The sequence below is a fragment of the Lactuca serriola genome, chromosome 7 (assembly GCF_051521515.1).
Source record: "Lactuca serriola cultivar US96UC23 chromosome 7, Lser_US96UC23_V15, whole genome shotgun sequence".
In the NCBI taxonomy this organism is placed as follows: domain Eukaryota; kingdom Viridiplantae; phylum Streptophyta; class Magnoliopsida; order Asterales; family Asteraceae; genus Lactuca; species Lactuca serriola.
In genome coordinates, this window is record NC_136414.1 from 42,882,573 (window position 1) to 42,896,116 (window position 13,544).

A 13,544-nucleotide genomic window follows, 5' to 3' on the forward strand; every position below is an offset into this window, starting at 1 on the left:
AGGTCTCTCATCTGTTTATCACACATCAACTATCTACCCATGTTCTACCCAACATATTAGTAGATAAAAATATATATTTTTATACATAGTTTAAAACCTGTATAGCATTCTCATTCAATACATATTCCAAACAACAGATGAGACACATACACATAACACGTATTTCATAGAGAATAAATCATATCTATGAGATAGAAGAAAGTGAATATACATTCACACATATAACAAAAAAATATACACATAAAACGTATTTTGTATAAAATACTTCATAATTATGCGTTAGAAGAAAGTAAATACACACCCACTTGATCAAAAGGTGATCGGACAGCACTACGGCTTGTAGATGTAGTATTCTTTGGCAGATCTGGAAGATCTTCAAAAAAATTGGCTTCTCGCGAGCAAAGCTTCGGCTCGAGAATTGCACTTCTCGGGATCTCCGGGGCTTCGGGACTTGCTTCGGGGCTCGGGACTGATACCGGGGCTTCGGGATATTTCTTGCACGTAAAACGATGTAAAAACGCAAGAGAAGGAAAGAAAATAGCAACTGAAACTCGGAAGCCTCGACTTCCTTTTATAGGGGGCTGGATCCTCGATTTACGCTGGGCGTAAATCCAGGTACGCTGGGCGTAACCTGGATAAGCCCGGTGACTCCCCCCCTTTGGATAATATCCGAATTTATATTTAAATTTAATATTTTAATTATTTAATAAACTTCAAAAATTCATATCTTCATCATAAGAACTCCGTTTTCGACGTTCTTTATATCCACGCATAGGTGAGACTACGCTCTACAACTTTCGTCCGTGGGCTAATTTTGACTTTATTTTTATTATTTATTTTTAGTAGGCCGGGACAGGAAAACTTTGTTATAAATTCATAACTTCTTCATCCGACGTCCGTTTTCGTCTGTCTTTTCACCAATGCACTACTATCAACGAGATATTCGATTCCCATTTAGATTGTTTCGACCAACAATCACTCGATCTCGAATTCGAGTTTCGGGTTGCATACTACTAAGCTGAATCTTAGAAAAATCATAACTTCCTCATATGAAGTCCGATTTGGGCAATCTTTTTTTGCACGCTCTCGGTTGAACGAACTCTATAACATTTGTTTAGATCACTAGGGCTAAATATCGCTCTAACATAAATTCACTTTTTACGTCATTCAACGTCGTGTCGATTCTGTCGCGAAACTTCGACAGATCATAACTTCTTCGTTATAACTCGAATTGCGGTATTCTTTATATATTCGGAAACCTCGTTTCAACTACTACAACATTATCCACAGATATCGGATTTATCTAATATTTCATTTTGACGCTTATTTTCATACTTAATTCAATTAAGTTACACAGTTAAGCACAAAACACATAATACTCAAATAATACACTTCTATTATTTCAAAACGGATTACAAAGGTTAACCTAGACTATTACATCGACATTAATGACAAGCCCAGAAACACAGACGTTACATGTACTGGGGTACGAGTCCTACTCATACTAGGGTACTATAATGTGCTTGAAGTACTGTCATGTACAAAGTACTTTTTTTGACACTATTGTGTGTCAGGGTACGGGAGCGTACAGGAGTACTTTATTAGTATCTCCCCATACTTTTCTTTTGATGAGCTTTGTGTTTCAGCGTTTCCATTCATGAAGTAATTGAGGGAACTTCGTGGACTTCCCATTAGAGTGTGTTAGTAATAGACCACTACCAGTTATGTCTGATGTTGTATTGCCGGATAGGGTGAGTCTAGGGGTAAAATACCTCATGATGCCAAACCCCTGCTAGGCACAATTATCTAGATAACCACCCCTGACTTAATTGTCTTGTTGTTTTTACGAACAGAGGTTCGTTGTGAAACTTATTCCATTCCCCTTATTTGATGCATTTATTGATCCTTGTTTGCTGCCAGGGAATTTCCGAAGCAGCTTCGTCAGTTCGTTGTTCATATTAATCCTTTAAGCTAGATCTTGTAAGATCGTTGTATAGGATCATTAAGTAGGAATCGACAGGATGTGATAAACTGTTTTATAGATATGATATATTAGTATTAATGATAATAGTTGGTTTTGCAAGTTTGAGATATACATCATTATCATGTCGTGGGATTGAAATCCCTATGTACTCACTAGGTTTCTGTAACGCCCGTGTTTCTAGGCTAGGCATTAATATTGACATAATGGTCTAGGTTAACCTTTGTAACTCATTTAGAAGAAATGAAAAGGAATTATGTGAATTTTATGTGAATTATGTGTTTTATGCTTAATTATTAGGGTTTAATTAATTAAAAATAAAAATAAGCGTCAAAAATTAAAGTGTGAGATAAGCCTGATATCTTTACATAAAGTTGTAGTGGTCGAAACAAGGATTTCGGGGATATAAGGAATGTCGAAATCCGAGTTATAACAAAGAAGTTATGACCTGTCGAAGTTTCGCGACAAAACCGGCACGGTGCTGAATGTCGTAAAAAGTGAGTTTTTGATAAACTACTTTTTAGCCTTAGTAATCTAAACGAAAGTCGTAGTATTCGTTAAACCGAGAAGTTCAATAAAAAGAACGCCCAAATCTGACTTCGTATGAGGAAGTTATGATTTTTCGAAGTTTCAGCGTAGTAGTAGACAGCTAAAAACTCGAATTTTAGATCGAGCGATTTTTAGACGACACAACCTAAACGAGAATTGAAGGTCTCGTCATTAGGAGCACAACGGTAAAAAGTCTGACGAAAACGGACGTCGGATGAAGAAGTTATGAATTTTTAACGGATTTCCTGTCCCGGTCTGTTAAAAATAATAATATAAAAATTAAAGTCAAAATTAGCCGACGAAGTCTAAACGGAAGTTGTAGATCGTAATTTTAGCTACGCGTGCATATAAAGAACGTCAAAAACGGAGCTCGTATGCGAAAGTTATGGGTTTTAGAAGTTTTGGCGCAAAAAACCGAGAAATTTCGCATAGTCACACTTTGCCACGTCACCCTCGCCTCGCATGTGACACGTGTCCTGCTGAGTCACCGAAGTCTGCTGAGTCACCCTCGCATGAACAGTAGCCACGTGATCCTCGCATGCAGCCCACGTGATCCGACAGCGTGTCGCTTGCTGATTGGACCGAGGGTGCGGTCCAATGATCTTCCGACGCCTCGCTTCTGACTCACCATCCGAGCCTCGCTGGCCCAGTCCGAAGGCGCCGCGTGCCCTTCGTGTGTCCGAACCCTCGCATACCTGTCCGAAGCTCCTGCTGCCGCGTGTCTCGCCTGATGACTCCTCTTCTAAGCCGACTTCGGATCTTACCCTATAAATAGAGGGCTTGCGAGATCTTCCGGCTACATTTGGAAAATGGCCATTTTTCACCCCTTTTTCAATATTTTAGCCATTTTTGCTTCCCCCGATGCCCCGACATCATTTCCAACGCCCGGAACAAGTCCCGGAGTGCCCGAAGGCCCGGAAAATTTATATTTTCGGTTTCGAAGCCCGACCTTTCGCAGAGCCCGGTTTCTTAATAAAACTCCTGGTTTTATTAAAAACGATCGTTTTAGGAAACGAATTGCTGCCCGATTATCATCAAATCAAGTGAGTGTATATTCACTTTCAATTTACACATAGATACGAAGTATTTACCTTAAAATACGTGTTACGTGTAAATATATTAATTGTTTATTTGAGGTGACTGTTGTGTTGATATTCTATACAAGTTTTAAACTGTATATATATTTTTATCTACAAATATGTTGGGTAGAACATGGGTAGTTAGTTGGTGTGTGATAAAATAAAGTGATGAGAGGTATCGATGTTTAAGATGATCTAGTCATCTAACAGAGTATAGACAACGGCCACAGACTATTTTAGATAGTCCAGTGGAACGTTAGTAGACTCGTAATCGGTACATATGTTTAAACTATATGTTCATAAAGTGTTCTTGAACTATATGTTCCTTAGGTGTTTTTGAACTATGTGTTCATCCATTAATTCTTCTTTTTGACACTATTACGTGTCGGGGTACGGGAGCGTACAGGAGTACTTTGTTAGTATTTTCCCTATGCTTTTATTTTGAAGAGATTTGGAGTCTTCATTTCTTTTGTGAAGTGATCGGACGAGCTTCATGAGTCAGTGTTTTCCTTTCCGATGCTGGATAGGGGTGAGTCTGGGGGTTCAGACCACAGCCTAGGCATTAGTTAGTGTTTTCATTTCCGATGCCGGATAGGGGTGAGTCTGGGGGTTATATACCTCACAATATTCAGACCACAACCTAGGCATCAGTTAGTGTTTCCATTGCCGGATAGGGTGAGTCTGGGGGTTCAGACCACAGCCTAGGCATTAGTTAGTGCTTTCATTTCCGATGCCGGATAGGGGTGAGTCTGGGGGTTATATACCTCACGATATTCAGACCACAGCCTAGGAAAAGTTCGATGCTGGATAGGGTGCGTCTGGGGATTATATACCTCATGATATTCAGACCACAACCTAGGCATTGATAACTACCCCTGACTTAATTGTCTTGTGGTTCTTTCTTTTACGAACAAAGGTTCGTAGTTAAACTTAGTTCATTCATTCAATATCTTTATCGATCCTTGTTTACTACTAGAGGATTTCTAAAGCAGTTTAGTTAGTTAGTTGTTCATATCGATTCTTTAGGCTAGATCTAGTAAGATCACTATATAAAGTTAGTATGTGGGGATCGATGTTGTTAGTTCATGTTGATTAAATCTTGGTGACGATGTGACGTCGTGCCGATTAGATAAATCTTGGCGAAAATGTGACTTCGTGCCTATTTGACATAAATTGTTGAAGGAAAACAATGTTGTCATCCCGGTGTTTGTTTTATTTGACATAAATTGCTGAGAAAGCAATGTTGTCACCCTTTGACATAAATTGTTGAGGAAAGCAATGTTGTCCTTAGGCTAGGTTCCTTGTGATAGTTGTTTTAGGGACGTAACGTGAGGATAACGGGAATGGGTAATTGGGGTAATTTGGTTGACTGATTGATGTTTAAACATAATAAATTTATGTATTGTGGGTTGAAAACCCTATATGCTCACCAGGCTTCCAAGCCTGACCCACTCAGCTTTTTATGATTACAGGTAGTGGACCCCGAGCATAGTCGTATGATGATGATGAGTGATTTTGGATTATAGGCCATTAGTTATAAATAACTGTTGTAAGGCTTATAATGTCTTGTTTATGCTTTTGATCTGTATCGGAACATGACATCCCGAGGTTTTGTTATGAAATAAAAATATATATTTCTTAAAGCAAGGTTTTGATAAATTTTTTCATGTTTGACTTTGGGAACAAATTCCGCAACACTTTTAATGAAATGATTACTCTGATTTTATTTTAAAAAGCATAAACGAAATCGGTCTTTTCTGGCCGTGAAATTGGGGATGTCACAGTTGGTATCAGAGCATTAGTTTAAGCGAACTAAGAAATTGTAGAATTTCTAGACTTAAACTTAGAATGCTAAGTGTTGACTGTGAGATGAGTGTCTACCATATTTTAGACACGAGCACTAGTTTATTTTAGGGAAGATGCCTAAAATGCCCTTATGTGCTAAATGCTATGTGTTTGCCATGTGTGCCATTATTTGTACGGATCTATGGTCTGTTGCCGACCGGATCTGGAAACCTTATGTGTGTAGGATTCTAAACGTATAACTACGGTATTGGAACTAACATATAAACGTTTCGAAGACTTAACATCTAACAAAAATGAGGATCTAAATTCACCTACGATTGGTGTATAGATCGAAATGCCGAGTACTCAAAGTGGGTTCGAAAGTGATAATCCACAGCCTGAGCCAATCACGATGACTGGAGTGCAGGCAATGGTACGTACGATGTTAGTTGAACAGATGAAAGAAGTCCTAGTAGAGTCTAGGAAAATTTTATGATTAATTGGACACATTTTCATGTGTTAAATTGTTTTGTGATTTTAGGACTTGGGGACTGTGAGACAGTACTTGGGACGAGTATGAGTAGGTGTGAATAGTAGTAGAGATCTATAATACTGGAAGCACACGACTCGCACTTGGATCAGGGAAAGTCACAAGGTTACCAAGAAGCTATTATTTGATTCCGTCTTGTTCTAATCTGTTGTTACCATCGTTTCGGTAATGACTAAGAAGATGATTGTTATTCCGACCCTAGTCGTCATATCGAATTGAGTCCGACTACGATGAGTTGGTTATGTGGTTCAGAGAACCAAGTTCGATGTAGCAGTTGACTTAAGCCGAATTGAAGTAAAGGCTGATCAAAGCGATCAATAGAAGTATCACGTTCATTGTTAAAGAAGTTGGGTTAAGTTGTATTCTGACCCAAAGAGATGAAGTGATAGCGTATGCACTGAGGCAACGATGCTGGCTAGAGTTACTCAAGGACTACGACTGTGAGATACTTTACCACCCTGGTAAAGCAAATGTTGTTGCTGATACTCTCAGTCGGAAGGTAAACCTTGAAAAGAAAAGGCCAAGAGCGTTGAGAATTGAAGTTGTCTCGACAATTGTGGAAAGTATAAAGAAAGCTCAAGAGGAAGCTTTGGAGAAAAATGACCGAAAGGAAGAATGTTTGGGCAAAACGTTAGTGTTTGGTACAAACAACCAAGGGTTGAAGGTATTCCAAGATAGGATTTGGGTACCTAAGACGGGAGGAGTAAGAGATCTTCTGATGGAAGAAGCTCACAAGACCATGTACTCGATTCATCCTGGCAGTACAAAAATGTATAGGGATCCAAAAAACCTATTACTAGTGGCCCACGATGAAGCTCGATATTGCTAGGTATGTGGCCGAGTGTGTAACTTGTGCTAGGGTTAAGGCACAACATCAGAAACCGTATGGGAGTTTAGAACCTTTACCCGTACCCATGGGTAAATAGGAAGACGTCACCATGAATTTTGTGACTAAACTACCCAGAACAAGGAACGGTCACGACATGATTTGGGTAGTCGTTGATCGCTTCACTAAGAATGCGCATTTCATAGCGGCCAAAGAGAAATGTTCTATGGATAAACTTGCGAATTCTTACGTGAAGGAAATTGTGAGGCTTCACGGTGTTCCGTTAACGATTGTGTCCGATCGTGATAGCCGTTTTACCTCAAGGTTTTGGAGGAGTCTACAAGAGGAATTGGGTACCAAGTTGTGTTTGAATACAGCTTACCATCTGCAAACCGATGGTCAGAGCGAATGGACGATTCAACCGTTGGAGGATATGCTGAGAGCATGTACCCTAGAATTTCAAGGTAACTGGGATGAACACTTACCTTTAGTAGAATTCACCTATAATAATAGTTTCCACTCAAGTGTCAAGATGGTACCTTATCACACTTTGCATGGGAAAAAGTGTCGGATGCCATCATGTTGGCTGGAAGCTGAGGAAAAGCAGTTTATGGGACTTGAAATAGTCCATTAGATTGCTGAAAAGTTGTAAGTGATAAAAAAAAATGTTAGCTACTCAAAAGAGCTATGCTGACAAGAAAATACAACTGATATCATTCAAAGTTGGAGATTCGGTTTCACTTAAAGTCTCGTCGTGGAAGGGACTTATAAGATTTGGTAGAAGGGGAAAGTTGAGTCCAAGGTTTATTGGACCATTTAAAGTTCTTCAGAGACTCCGGAATCAAGCTTACAAGCTAGAATTACCGGAAGAACTAGAGGGTATTCATAACACCTTTCATGTGTGTTATTTGAAAAAGTTCACGGGAGGTGTGCCCAACATAATTCCCATTTCTAAATTAAGGTTGGACGAGAATAAGAGGTTAATTGGAGAACCTAACGCAATCGTTAACCGTAAGACTAAGAAGTTGTAACGTAAGATAGTCGATTTAGTGCCTGTACGTTGGAAACTTATAAATGGGCCAAATCCCACCTGGGAAACGGAGAGTGACATAGTGAGTCGCTACCCGTAGTTGTTTGTCGTTGTGTGATTCCGGGGACGGAATCATCCTAAGGGGGAGAGAGTTGTAACGCCCGTGGAAAAATAAAGTGATGAGAGGTATCGATGTTTAAGATGATCTAGTTGGTGTGTGATAAAATAAAGTGATGAGAGGTATCGATGTTTAAGATGATCTAGTCATCTAACAGAGTATAGACAACGGCCACAGACTATTTTAGATAGTCCAGTGGAACGTTAGTAGACTCGTAATCGGTACATATGTTTGAACTATATGTTCATAAAGTGTTCTTGAACTATATGTTCCTTAGGTGTTTTTGAACTATGTGTTCATCCATTAATTCTTCTTTTTGACACTATTACGTGTCGGGGTACGGGAGCGTACAGGAGTACTTTATTAGTATTTTCCCTATGCTTTTATTTTGAAGAGATTTGGAGTCTTCGTTTCTTTTGTGAAGTGATCGGACGAGCTTCATGAGTCAGTGTTTTCCTTTCCGATGCTGGATAGGGGTGAGTAAATGGATCCGCCATGAAGCAGTTTGATATCAAGAGGGATGTAAGGCAATGTGATCCTCTATCCTCGTTTCTTTTTATACTTGCCATGGAAGGGCTCAACATCGCAATGAAAGAAGCTTGTAATCAAAACTGATATCAAGGTATCTTTCTTCGAAATGAAGATGCTTGTCTTTCCCACCTTATGTATGCGGATGATGTTACATTTATTGGTGAGTGGTCCGAAATGAACTTTGTCAACCTTAATAGAATCTTGAGATGCTTCTACTTATCCTCGGGTTTGAAAGTGAATCTCCATAAAATAAAGTTTATGGTGTGGGAGTGGAGAATATCGAGATTAATCGTCTTGCTAGTATTCTTTGTTGTGAACCCGCTAATTTCCCATTTTCTTACCATGGTCTACCAATTGAAGCTAACATGAATTTATCAAAAAATTGGAAACCCATAATTGATAAATTTAATTCCAAACTTTCTAAGTGGAAATCCAATAACTCTCTTTCGAGGGACGTCTTACGCTTGTCAAATCCGTTTTAGGAAACCTTCCATTATATTACTTTTCTCTCTTTAAAGCTCCCATGAAAGTTGTTGGTATCTTGGAATGTATAAGGAGGAGATTTTTTTAGGGTGGTCAGGAGAATAAAAGAAAGATCAATTGGGTTGCTTAGAAGACTTTGGTAAAACCAAAAAAGTATGGTGGTTTGGGTATTGGATGTCTTAGGTCGTTAAACTTGGCCCTTTTATCCAAATGGAAATGGAGACTAAAAACCGAGACAAATAGTCTTTGGTCAAAGTGTGTTAAATATTGGCATAAAATTTCTTGTATTGATGGAAAACGAATTGCTAAAGCTTCTCTCCCTGGTACGTGGCTTATAATTTCAAAATTGACAAGGATTTGGATAATTGGAACATAAATCTTGAAGGCTTGATTGAGAGAAATGTAGGGTCGAGTGATAAGACACACTTTTGGAAAGATTTTTGGTGTGACAATATTGCTCTTAAAGATGCTTTTCCGAATTTAGATCGTATAGAAGCTCAAAAAAATTGTTTGATCAAGGAGAGAATTCCATAATGTGAATCAAGTAGCTTAAACTGGGATTGGTTGAGAAACCCAAGGATGGGCAGAGAATCTGATTCTCTAATTTAGTTGTGCAACAAAATAAAAAATGTTTCGTTATCTAATGAGCCTGATTCTTGGATTTGGAAAGGAGATGAGTCCAAAACCTTCTCTGTGTAATCTTTAAGAATGATTATGGCGAAGGCTGATATGGAGGTTGGTTATATTAACTTTTTATAGGTTAGTTGGGTTCCGATCAAAGTCAATTGATTTTCATGGAGACTCTTTTTGGATAAGTTACATGTTGCTTGAAATCTTACTAAAAGAGGTGTGAACTTGAACTCCACCTTTTGCCCCCTTTATGCTAGTTCTGATAAGTGTGTTGATCACCTATTCTTTGATTGTTCCTTCACGGTTGTTGTCTGGAATTGGTTGCAAAAATGGTCTAGGTTGTTTCCTTTCTCTCCTAGAAACAGATCTGCTCTCCTGACGATGTTGGCGAATTTGAGGCTAAGCAAAAAAGGGCTTAAGTTAAGGTGTGCTTTGAGTTATTGCTACTTTTGGGCAATTTGGGAGACAAAAAATGACATTTTGTTCAAAAATGCTTGTGGATACCCAATGAAGAAGGCAGATGATATACAATTAATTTCCATCAAATGGCTAAAACATATGTCTTGTTTGAAGTCCTTAGACTGGATAAATTGGTGTTGTTCTCCTATTTTTATATCTTGTATTTTGTAATGCTCTAGCGTCTTGCTAGTTTTGTTTTAATGATATTTGCTGTTGTTCGAAAAAAATTTAAATGTAATAATAAATGCATATTAATTTTATTAATTAAATTTCCTTTTAATTTCAAAATTATTAAATGAAAGTCTTATTAAGTTCCTTTATTTATTTATGTAAACAATTTGTTTAAATTTAAAAGAGAAAAAACACTTTAATGTTAATTTTTCGTATTTTTTTTATAAATTCAAACTTCAAATGTTTAGAATTTCTATATAGTTAGGTTCGTATCTTTCCAATAAGTATTGTGTGCCTCTAAAAACCAATCAAAATTAAGAAAAAATAAATTCACTAATAAATAATAAAAAGGGTATAATAGTAATCTTGGCTACATTTAATTTTGGTAAATATTTAAAACATTTAATATCCTTAAAATCAGGAAAATTAGTTTTCGATCTCTATAGAATCACCCATCGACCCCTTTATCATCATCTACGACTTCCTCCACACCTACAACACCCTCTTCTTTCATACCTCACCATCGGCGCCACCCTCTCCAATTGAAGATTCCATCGGAGCTGGACCCTCCGCCAGCCAACACCACCAGACACCTCCGATTCGATTTTGTTTCTTTCCAAACCGGATTGAGACAATGAATGCTTACATAAGAAAAGTCGATATCATTACAGTAACTACATCAATGGGACATCAATTTCTGTGAAAAATAAAAGGTCTTTGACTGGATTTGAAGGTGGGTAATGTATTCACTGGATTTTGCGTCGGTTGTGGTGCTGGTATCGGCGTTGGCAGACCTATAAATCTAGGTAATTGATCTTCATCTATGTTTTTCAATAACACCACGAAATCTCGGGGAATTTTTAAACATAAAGATGGGGAAAAACATGATACTAATATGCTGCTTTTTTAAACTATACTGTATGTTTTGCCATTTTGAAATGTGGGCTTGTTTTGTTATTGAATTTTGATTGCATTATATGTCCCTTGAAGGTCTTGTTCCCTAAACTAGTGTCTAGCTTCAGACTAAAACAACATCTGAATTTGTCCACCAGCTGTTTGTTAAAATGCTTGAACCAAATATTTCATCCATTCATTTGTATATGATGTCCACATATAAGTCATTTGAAAATTAGCCAATGTAGTTTTGTTAATATGATTTGTGTTGGTCTAATGGGGTCTTTATTTTATCAATTTTAGCTTTTCTTATGGTTAGTTATTCCATAAACATGATGATTTAGTTTTATTTCTTTGAATTAACTTCATACTATTTAAGAATAATCAAAATCATTCTGGGAGAATATTTATAGCATCATTCTTACAGAATAAACATGTTTTTTTTTATAGCTATTAGACTCTAAGAAATATCTTGTTAGAATAAAGTATATGCATTCTTATAGAATATTTTGTACTGTATTCTATCAGAATTTATTTGTATAAATGCATTCGGTCAGAATGTCTTTAAGATTGTTTGTTAATAAAAAATATATTTGCTTAACTGGTAATGCTAATGAGTAATGCATGTTATCCTTTCATAATGATTTGAAGAAGGAATCTAATATTAATCATACAAGAGAAAGACTTGGAAGCGAATTCAACATCAAGTATATCTGCGAAGAATTACATTCTTACGATAATACATCACATTTTCGTAAGAATAGTTGGAATCAAGTGGATCATTTTGACCATTGAAGAAGATCAAGTGAATTTGTTTAATAATTGTATATTGAAGAATTCTATTTTTTAATAAATTTACTCATTTTTTATGATATTCTGTTAGAATCTATGTAACTATATTAAAAATGTATAAGGCTATTAGTCTGTAAGAATATGTATGAATTTGTATTTAAGGTCGAATATATGAAGAATATGTAAAATTCTTAAATATGGTTAATTATCAAAAATATCTGAATTGGAATTATATTCTGTAAGAATAAAATCGGAAATATCGTTACTAGTTTATGGTTGACATTCTGTCAGAATAAATTCGGTTTATTTTAATGAATTACTTTAGAATTAAAATTAAATTAATTTAAAAAATCCAGATTTATTAAATTAAGAAAATTATTATCCCTAAAAACCGGAAATTTTCCTTTTTTAATATAGGTTAATTGACCAAAATACTCTTATGTTAAAATTTGTGTGATTATATGGTACATGTTATCCTATTCTAATATCCTACACCTTCAGATCATGACCATTGATTTTATTTCATTTGTTGGTCCAGATTTGTACATACGAGCAAACAATAGATGCTAGAAACATTTGAACCTAGCCCTATATATATATATATATATATATATATATATATATATATATATATATATATATATATATATATATATATATATATGGAAAAGATTATATACGGTGTTGGATGCATGGTTCTTTTGGTGGTAAGATGAGGTGGAACGTGGTAAAGGTGGTCAAACCTAATAGTGTAACCTAACAAAAATTGAATGATGTGAAACATAATATGCAGATGATGTTGAAAAAACAATGAAGAAAAGATGACTCGTATCCACTAACCTTATAACTCAAAAAATAAGACATGACACATTCGGTGGGCTAACTATAATTAGACGGCTATTGACTCGTTGCATCATCATTAAATACTAGAAAACAAAATAATATAAATTTTTCTAGAAAATGATAGATCTTTATTGTGGAGCATTCAAAATTTATGAAAAATAAAAAGATAAGAAAATTAATGATAATAATATATAATGTACCACGAGTCAAACATGAACTTCCTTTGACTCAAAAATGTTTTCATCATTTGGATTTATATGCTTAATGAATACATGTTTGAAACGTAACCAATTTTTTTATCAACTGGCGTATCAATATTGACAATCTGTTTTTAATATGTTTTCAATCACATACAAACTCGTTGTGGGGAAAAGTCATCATTGGGGTCCATAACCTTGAAAGGAAGTCGGTTTCTGCGTTAGCCAAAAAACCATCCCTAGGGTTTGGTTTAACAATGTTAAAACCTTGAATTTTTTTTGGAGGAGGTTGGAATTAATTTTGATTTGGTTTTCAAAATCCATGTGGGCAACAGTCAAAATACTTTGTTATGGATAGATAATTGGATGAATACTGATGCCCTCAATGATCGTTTCCCGTTGTTATTCAAACTTGACAAAGGAAAATTTTGTTTTCTCTCGGAACGGCAGAGTGAGGCGGGGTTAGTTTGGGACTGGAAAAGGAAGTCGAGCAGCGTGCAGGAGCTCACGGAGTTGGCTGAGCTCGAGGTTCTGGTTTTGGGTTTCTCACCTTCGGATCAAAGGGACTGTTGGTCCTCCAGGTTGTCTTGCAATGGTATTTGTTATGTCAGACATCTTCGCGCCCT